The sequence below is a fragment of the Protopterus annectens genome, chromosome 2.part0, assembly GCF_019279795.1.
Source record: "Protopterus annectens isolate FY-2018-M chromosome 2.part0, PAN1.0, whole genome shotgun sequence".
NCBI classification, from domain to species: domain Eukaryota; kingdom Metazoa; phylum Chordata; order Ceratodontiformes; family Protopteridae; genus Protopterus; species Protopterus annectens.
This window is the reverse complement of record NC_056728.1, coordinates 1,182,819,659-1,182,829,750: the sequence shown is the minus strand read 5'-3', so window position 1 is coordinate 1,182,829,750 and position 10,092 is coordinate 1,182,819,659.

The window sequence follows — 10,092 nt, the reverse complement described above, 5'->3', positions numbered from 1 at the left end:
AGCAGTTAGTGTGGCTGAAGAATGACAGAGGTTTGGGTTCCCCTTTTTTAGTGAAGGGGACAGTTTTATGAGAAGGATGAGGAGGGTTTATGTTTGAGAGGAGTTTGGGGTTGTCCATAGGTGGGGTTAGTCACAACAACCTGAGGTTGGGTCAGACTTTAGGATTTAGCCGGGTGATTTGCTAGCTAAGCATGCTCTGGGGCAAGGGAAGGAGGGTCTTTTGACCCCCCCCCACAAACCACTTTTAGTTAAAAGAAAGATCTGGAAGGGGTAGTATGTTGATATTTTGAATTAATTGATGTTGATTGGGTTCAATGTATTATGGAATCATAAACTACAAACAGTGAAGACTTTTGGCAGATTTAACTGCCTCAGGGCAGAGTAGGATTGGTAGACTGTGGCCATGGACATGGGACAGCTGGGTGTTAGGCTTCATTTATTGCATGGGTATTAGATTGGACAAGGATACTCTTTTGGCCTTACCACTTTTGGCTTCTTTTCTCATGATCTCTGAGGCTCAGTGTTTGTAGGTGGGGAATGCTTGGTTGTGGTACAACTGGAGGATTTGAAAGTGGAGGGCAGTGGCTCAGTTGCTGTTGTGGGATGTGAAAAATCCTGACATTTGGCTAGCCACTGTGGTACTTTGCTGTGGAGCTGTTAGCAGGGGGGGGGTCGGTTGTTCAGTTACTGGGGATCAGTTAGGAGGCATGCTGGACCTTTAATCAGCAGTGGCAGTCAAATTAATAGATGGGTTTTCTGAGAGATTTTCTCTTAAATCAGGGGTGGGAACGAAGGGGTCAATTTGTAGGAATCTGCTTTCCTTGCAAAGGAAGGAAGAGACTTTGGAAAGCTTGCTGTAGAAGGAATGGTGGGCAGTTAGGTTATTTGGTCTGTCTGATATTTCTCCCTTTAACAGCTTTAAAGTTTCTCTGTTGAGGTTGGTTCCTAAGAAACTGGCAGATTATTTAATTTGATTCATGGTTGGTCTTATCCTGAGGAAAATTCTGTGTATGATTTTATTTTGGGAGATGATGCAATAGTCAGCTGATCATTTGAGAGTTTATGGATCAATGCTTTCTGAAGGTAGATATTGAATCCATTTTTCATTTATTACCAGTTTGAGAGGAAGAGTGGCCATTGTTGTGTAGGGTAGTTGGGTTTAAGTTTTATTTTGATAAGGCTTTGCCAATGGGCTGCTTGCTGGCCCATGCTATTTTAAGAGGATTAGCACTGCTCTCCATTGGATTTGGCAGCAGTCTGTAGGGCTGCCTGGAGGCAGCATATTTTCTGGATGACTTCTTAAGAAAAGGTGAGGGGTTTGACGTGAGAAACTAGGTGTTCCGTTGGCTAGGCAGGTTAGAAGGCTCAAGCAAGGAATTATTTTCTGGGATTGCTAGTGGATGCAGCACATGGTTTGTTTTGTTTACCAGATGTGAAGGTAACGCATTTGGGAGAAAACCTTTGGTGGGGAAATTCAAGGACAAGGTGCAGATTAAGGATGCCATGGAGCTCCTCAGGGTCCTGAAGTCTGTATGTCAGGCAATTCATTCAGGTCATTCCTTTTGTGGGTACATGGTTTTTTTGTTAAATGAGGGGGAAAAGCAAACATCATTTGCTGAGGGTTAATAAGCTGGTGAGTGCTGATTCAGCAATGTGGTTGTCTTTTGGAGCAGTTTAATGGTATGGTTTTTAGGCTGGTGGGTTGGGTTTTTCAAGAGGATTTGCAATTGTTTACAGATGCAGCAGGAAGTATTGGGATGGGGACATATTTTGGGAGGAATGCTTTGTGGGTCACTGATCTGCAGGATGGAATGACAACTGGAGGAGTGATGTTGACTATTTGGAGATAGTTTCAATTTGGCTGGCGTTGAAGGTCTAGCAGGAGAAGTTGGGGGCAAAGGGTTAATTTACATTAGCAGAATATGGCAGTGGTTAGACCACTGGTGTTCCCATGCAAGGTGTGTCAGGTTGGTTTGAAATGAGCAGATGCTTGGTACAGGAATCCCGGGCAGTTTTTAAAAGGAAGACGTGTGGTAGGGCATTGCAAGATTTTGTTAAACTTGTGTTGCAGCTGCCTGCCTGAGGAATGAGTTTGATGGGAAGGATTGTTGTTGAGATATTTGGTTCAGGCTTGGGAATAAGGAAGGTATTTCATTCGGTCAAGGTGGAATGAGCTGTGGTTACTATAGTGGCATGGGTGGCAGGGTTGTATGACTTTACTAAATTTTGGAATGTGGTTCGCATGTTGACGGTTTGTAGTGGGGCTGATAGTGTGAAGACTGACATATGATGGCCATTGACAATACAGGTTTTGAATGTTTTGTTGTGGGGATTAGCATTGGTAAATGGAGATTCACTAGACTATATTTTATTTGTGATGTTCCCTTTATGGATGTATTAGGGAGCTTTTAGGGGGAAAGAGTTGTTTTGGTCACTAGTTTGGTGGGATATTTCAGTGGTTTTGGCTTCCTTGCATATTTGGTTGTACAGATCTAAAAAGTATCAGTTGGGAAAGGGCAGGCATATAGCACTGGGAAAGGACAGGAGTGATTGGTTGTGTTTTCGGGGTTGGACTAAGAGTTTGCTGTGGTCTCATGTTGGGAGTCTTTAGGACTTCATTTTGATTAGTAAGGGGCAAGGTAATGACATGTAATCAGTTTGTATATATGATGAGGATTGTTTTTCGGAGTGTTGGTTTTCTGGGAGTGAGGTTTTCCTCTCATTTTTTTGCAGATTGGAAGAGTACTGGTTTTAGTGAAGGAAAACAGATTAATTGAAGTCATTAAAATGGTGGGTTGCTGGTCATTCAATGTTTTCTTGTCTTATATTAGATAATTGAGTATGGTGACTGGCCTAGTATTAAATTAATTTTTCTAGGAAAGGAAATGTCATTTTGGTTATTCTTATATGCATCGGGTGGCAAATGGGGGCTGCAGTTAGGCCAGATGGCATACAATTGGGATTGTACTGTTTCAGGTGGCATTGGCCTTGTTAGAGTCTTGGTGGTACATTTGGCAGGTAACAATCTGGGAATAATTCTGAAGCTACAGTTGGTAGTTAGAATAAGTGAGGATGTGTTTATTTTAAAGAGATTGTACCCAGGTATGTGTACTGTGTGGCCTGAGGTAGTACCACAGCTATTTTGGCTTTGGAGAGGACTAATTTGTTTTGTTAATATTAGGCTAGTTAGACAACTGGCTGCTTTGGACATTTATATGATAGGACATTGGGATGTTCATGACAGGGATCGAGTTAGTTCAGAAAGGATGGAGTACACCTGAATAGTTTTGGTTTGGACATGTTTAATATACACTTAGGTTTGTTTTGGAGGGTTTTTGAAGGTTTTGAAGTGAATGAGGGGAGACAGTCTGTGGCAGGCTGGTTGCTGGAAAAGACAGGCAGGCTTGTCCCTTTTCTGTTCCCCCTCTGGTGTTGGATGTTTAATTCAATGAGTTGGGGAATCAAAGTGAGCAATGGGATGCTGCTTGATAAGTAACATAAAAGAGCAGATGTGAGGACCCTGCTTATTGGGTTAGGGTAAGTGATGTTATGCTGCCCAGTAAATGGTTATGTGGATATTCATGCTATGATCAATAAATTAAAAATTTAAACAGTTAATGGAGGGAATGTAATACCAAAATGAACTATTAACCAAGAAAAGGCACCACAAAAACCACCAGGTTGCAAAATCCGGAAATCCAGTTTATTCCAAGACGAAGGTTAAGATTAAAAAGAATGATGAACAATGGACATATACATTTTCTAAACACTTTTGATCTAAAACCCCCCTCATGCTTGTATAAAGTAACATCTAAATAATGAATGATATCTCAATTCAAATGGTAAGTAAACCATAAGAACCTAGCTGTACCAGATATATATTCAAAAAATTCTTTAAACCTATCCGCAATATCAACCAAAATATAATATCATCCAAAAATCTTTTATATAAAACCCAACAATCTTTATAAAAGAATTTTCTATAAATAAATGCTCCCATCCCATCAAAATCAAGTTTGCATACAAAGGGGGCACACCTTGACTCCATAGCCACTCCATTGATTTGCTGAAAAAATTCTCTTTCAAAATATATAAAATCATTCTTTAAAACCATCTCCATTAATGTTAAATAAAGTTGAAAATCTACCTGGGAGAGGTTGCCAAATATATTAAGGGCTTCTTCAAACCAGTTTAGCCCCTCCACGTTTTGGGATACATCCAAACAAATCCATTATATCTGTAGTTGCAAAACACAATTGTTCTAAACAAAGATCAGAGTTTACACTTCTTAAAAAATCCCATGAGTCCCTTAAAACATTCTTATCTTCTCTTGGTATCATTTTTAATTTCACATCTAAACATTTTGCTAGTGGGACTGTTACAGAACCTTCAGCAGCAACTATTGGGTCTCAGGGGTGGGTCTAGTGGATCCTTATGAACTTTTGGGATGCCAAATATTGGATGATAGTTATTTAAAAAAGGAAACGTTTGTAAAATATTGTTCAATATAGTTATGTCTATGGAAGTTTAATAAAGGTCGCCAAATGTTATTTGGTGTGGTATATTTATTGAAGGGGACCGGGACAATTGTGTACACTAAGTCTACATGATTTTAGCAGGGTGCAATCATTGAATATGCATGCTGCTTATCAAGCATACACTCTAGCACCTTTTCATGGCCAGCAGAAGTGTTAGTGGACATGAAAAGGTGTGAGCAAGCTCAAATGCACAAACGTCAGCAAAAGGCAACCCTAGGAAGCAAGCACTCGCTGGCAGCTTACACAAAGTAAGAGCAAGTTTATTGAAATAATCAAGATACAAGGGAAGTTAAATATGAAGAATGTCCAAAAAATGCAATGGGATTATTGCAGAAATAAATAAGAAAGGAGGGTAAATAGGGAAATTGTGGTAAGATAATACAGTCAAATGTGCTTTTGTTATAAAGAACATTTTTATCATCAATACTTCCATATTGACGTAATAATAATTAAATCCATTCACAATTCCTGAGTCATGCACATAAACAAAAATGGATATACTGACAAAGGATGTGAGAGGGACACAACCCAGCAATGTAATAAAGGGGGGTAAATGTGAAATAAATGTTAATTAAATGCTTAGTTGAGATAACAGTAAGGACAATAGATACATTAAGGGATATTTGCATAGATGTCAGTTATTCCATTTGAGATTTATATAGCAGGAATTTATTTGTGTTAACCAACAGAATTTCTGTATTCTTCATTTCATCATGTATATACAAGAAGAAACGAACGCTACAGCTGCTGTGTCATGCAGATCAGAAATGGACATGTTTTTGCCATTTGTTGTCATTTGGAAGAATAGAAAGGGGTTAAGTTACCTTTAAGCATGTATTAGACAAGCAAATGACAACATAGACTGATGACATTTCATTAGTTCAGTTTCTCCATTCCTAAATGGCATGAATCTGTTACATCGTTATAGTGGGCATGCTCACTAGGAATTACAGGGAAAGCTACCATAACAGCAAGTAAACAAGACAGACACACAAGGAGTCATACACAGGCCAATCGCATTTTCTAATGATCTTGCAGCATGCCTTACAGTAAGGAATGTTATGTAAGCCCTCATGTCCTATAAGGCTCTGTACTGTGAAGAAAAGCATTATAGTAATACATAAGTGTTTGATGAATATATTCAATGCAAAGCATTATTATTTGGAAACTAAATAATGTCTGTCAGCAATCAATGACATACTCAACACCTGCATATTGCCAGACTTGAACAAACTCCAAGACAAATATCAGAAAGCTATGTATCGCCCATTGATGCTATAGCAATAGGTACAATGTTTGTGCCATGAAGAACATTCTTGAAGGGCTTACAATACTTGGGTATGGATCTCCTACTTTAGAGCATGAGGCCTTAAAAATATTACCCTCTGACTGTGCCATAACTATTTTCTTTGCTTAAGCTGTTATAACTCCTGTTATAACTCCTGTTATCCACAGTTATCTGAGAAAGAGATGCTACCAGATTCAAACCCCTGATTATCATACTATACACTCTACAAAGCTGTGTATTGACTGTCTGCCAGAGGAGATGGCAATGGATCATATTATAAATAACTGAATTTAATGTGTAAAGTAAGAAAGGATTTTTGATGATAAAATGTACTATATTAATTTGTCATAATGATGAAAAAGCAGCACCTATGTTAATGTTCACACAACTGTGAGCAGTCCAGTATCGATGTATCTTGACCATGGAAGCTTTTCCAGTTGTTCTCTATAAACACTTATGTAGGAATGACAGGTTGAAGGTTAATATATAGGGTATTAGAGCATTTAGGGAACATAAGAAGGGATGTGCTCACTAATGCTTTGAATAAACATATTAAGCAGAAAGAAGGACACATATTTGAGTTTATGGTACTGCACACTTTTAATGTGAGTCCCAGGGGAGGGAGCATTCAGAATAGGATAGAAAAAGAGGAACTACACTAGATTATAACTCTGCAGGCTGACAAAGGATTTAGCTTGAATGAAAGTGTACCTTTAAAACCCCTTCTGATAACACAGAGACTGATTCAATGATTGTTAGCAACTGGAACTGTTTTAATTGGTTAATTAGGTGCTTAGATCTGTATATAAAAGTGTTCCTTACTTGTATATTTTATGATCTGATGAAGTTTTGTACAAAAGTGCTTACCTGAAGTCTTGGAATAAATCAATACTTTTCTTATAGCCTTTGTTGTCGTATCTTCAGCTTGGACTGTACTGTATACACACTGTCCCAGAACTGAACCACATTTTATCTGTGTAGATATGCCATACAAGCCAGTACTTGATGCATGTTCCACAGGAGCACTCAGACTAAAACATTTGCAGAACAACTGTTTCACTGCCATACAATCAGTAAATGTTTTTATATTTATATGTCCAAAATAAAAATGGATAAAACAATTTAATTAAATGGTGTTTGTGTAACATCAGTACATCCATATAATGTTGCCCTTTGCTGGAACTGAACAACAAGCTATGTCATTCTAACAAAATGTGTATAAATCACACATGCTGTAGTGGAAGTCTTAACACAGTTATGAGGCTCCACCTATGTGAAGTCATTACATCATATGCTTGAGTTGCAAACAATTTGTATGAAATAAAAGGAATGGGAGAGGCCTCTCCCACTTAAATTGTACACCTTATAACTATGATGGGTGTCATTCATGCATAACAGTATAAGGACACATGATGGTTACATCAATCATTGCTGGTTTTGAATACCTGACTTACTTGACAACAGAAGATACACAATATTGTGAAAAGCGAACATAACACAGTAGAATTGTTGCTACAGCTGTGATATATTTGGGTATTTGAAGACATTATTTTTGTTATTGCTGCAAGGGTTATTTGTGTCTGTGATTTGTTTAAAGGATTGACTCTATATGTCTATTTGTCACACAACATCACCTGGTGCTAGGTATACCAAAACGCACGTGATGTGTAATGCAGTTGTCACTGTGACAGTAGAATGACAATCATGCACAATGTGTAGATACTCACAGATATGAGCATATTTTGTAAGAGGCTAGATTTAAAATACCAACCTAAGATCACAAGCTAGGCAATATTGCTTGAATCACAAGCACCACACAAGATCTTGGTTGACAACTGTGACAGTGCACATTTCAGTGGAAGACATCACCATTGTTTAGTAGCTTGATGTTTCTTCCAAAATAGGGTGAAAAAGCCGAATAACACTGTACAGTTACACATTATATATGTATCTGAAGTATTTTCTGCACAGCATGAGAGTGAAACACACTCACAGAGGACAATGACCTCTACACAGTCTAGATAGCACAGTATCAAAAGCCAGTGCCACAGGTGAAGAAGTTACAGATGCAAGACAGCACAGTTTTGTAAGTATTATATAATCACTGTGTTTCCAAAAATGGGTTTGACTGTGGATGCTAGAAATTTATAGGTTAGAGCTCTGCCACCGAGAGTATGTCCTCTAAGTGGAAGTGAACATAATGGTGGTTGCGATTGAGCCTGTTCATATGACTGTAAACACAGTTGCACTGTCAACTCATTCCCTTCGGTACAGCTCTTTTGAGTGTGTACCTTTAACTCCTAGTGGGCGTGGCTTAAGCCTTTAAAAAAATGAAGTTATCACCTTACAGTTCTAAAAAATACTCATTAAGAGAGGTCAGATATCAATACAGTTGTGTTTGCCATCACATATGCTTCAATACAAAATATCCTGGTAACTTGTAAGTAACATGGTTTTGGAATTATTAATGCAAATATGAACAATCAATATTTGACGCCTAGAGGAGCAGTAGGAGTTAACTGCAGTAGACGCCCGGAGGAGCACTCGGCTGTAATGAATGATGTATTCAAACAACCTAGCTGCATAGTTATACAGTCTAGAAAGCACAATACTAAAGGCCAGCATCACAGCAGGAGTTGGACTACAAGTGAGACATACAGTACCATACAGCATCTTTGAAGAGATAACATCACTACTTTACTGGAGAAATACTGCTATGGTTAACACTCAAAACATTGATGTTGGAGCCTGCTTAAGGAAAAACATTTCCTCCTGAGCAGAATTCTACACATTGCAACTGTGGGTGAAAGAACTTAGATAGTCTTAGCTATAAACACAGACGCACATGCTTGAATGTACACACAAGGGAGTCATTGCTATATTCAAATCACCTACCTATCTAGTTACACAATCTAGAGCGCTCACAGAATCAAACACACACTCCAGAGGAGGTCTGATTTTAATAGTGTGAGAGTGCACTTTTGAAAGAATAACCTCGTAACTGTGTGACAGAGATGTTGATGTTAAAATTAGAAAAGGGGATAGGAGAATTCCTCTACAAGTTTAAATATTTCACTGGAGTAGAAGTCAAATTAGCACAGCTGTTGTTGAAGCCATACATATCAGGCACTAGAGCACCCCCCCCCCACACACACACACAGAGGTTCACATTGTAAGATTCAAACCTCCTACCTATCTAGTTGCACAATCTAAAAATCACAGTATCAAATATGTATGCCACAGGAGAAGTCTGATTTTAAAAGTGTGACAGTGCACTTTGAAAGGATGACCTCATCAGTGTGTTGCAGAGAAGATATTGTGTCTGACTTGCTTGGCTGTAAAGGCATGTGCATTGATAGGCAGGAGTAATTGCAAGGTGCTGATAACAACTAATGACTTATTGCTGACATATGACAGTTATGTTGGCATTCCTCTACATTGCAGAAGTGAGAGAAGACATGGACCTGTTTTATATGATGATGTTTTGGTAACAATCAAACTTGTGAAACAGAAGATTGTCAAACAAGCATTAATGACTGTTAAACATAGGATGATTATATGCAAACAATAATCATTTGTTGGGTCATTTTCAATGGCATTTGCTCATGTACCAACAATAGACAGTTTAAATACAAACAGACAGGTCAAATATATGAAAATGTATTGCTACAAACCACTGATGAGGTATGTGTAAAAAAATTCCATACCGCTGCATTTCATTTCCAAGTGAAAGTGTTGCAGTACAGATATAGCTTTATAAATTAAGTGTTCAGTCAACATCACAGTTAAATCCATGTATCTTGAACCCAATAGTGCTTTACCACATACAGAAGTAATACAATCCAGCAACAATAGTGCGTTTAAACTCTCTTGCTAAAGTGCACCACGGAGAAGCACATTTGTGTGTATGCTGAGCATTGTGAAAATGGAAAAAGAAACAAAAAAAAAAGAATTTGTATTTGAAATTAACACAATTAAAGGATACATCTATCGAGGAACTCTGTAGTTACAGCATTAACATGACACATTCATCCTTTAAATATCTGTTTACCACATCACAAGTAGCATTTAGGTTACACATCATTAGAATTTCATGTAATAGCAATTGTTCAGTAAGGGAACACAGAAAGAATGACAGGAGGTTATTCTTTGCACAGTATATAAAAGGTTTGCAGTAAAATATATCACAGTGATTATGAATATGTAAGATAAGGATAAGCTCTCCAGCATATATGACAGTTATGCCTATATAACTAATGTTACTGC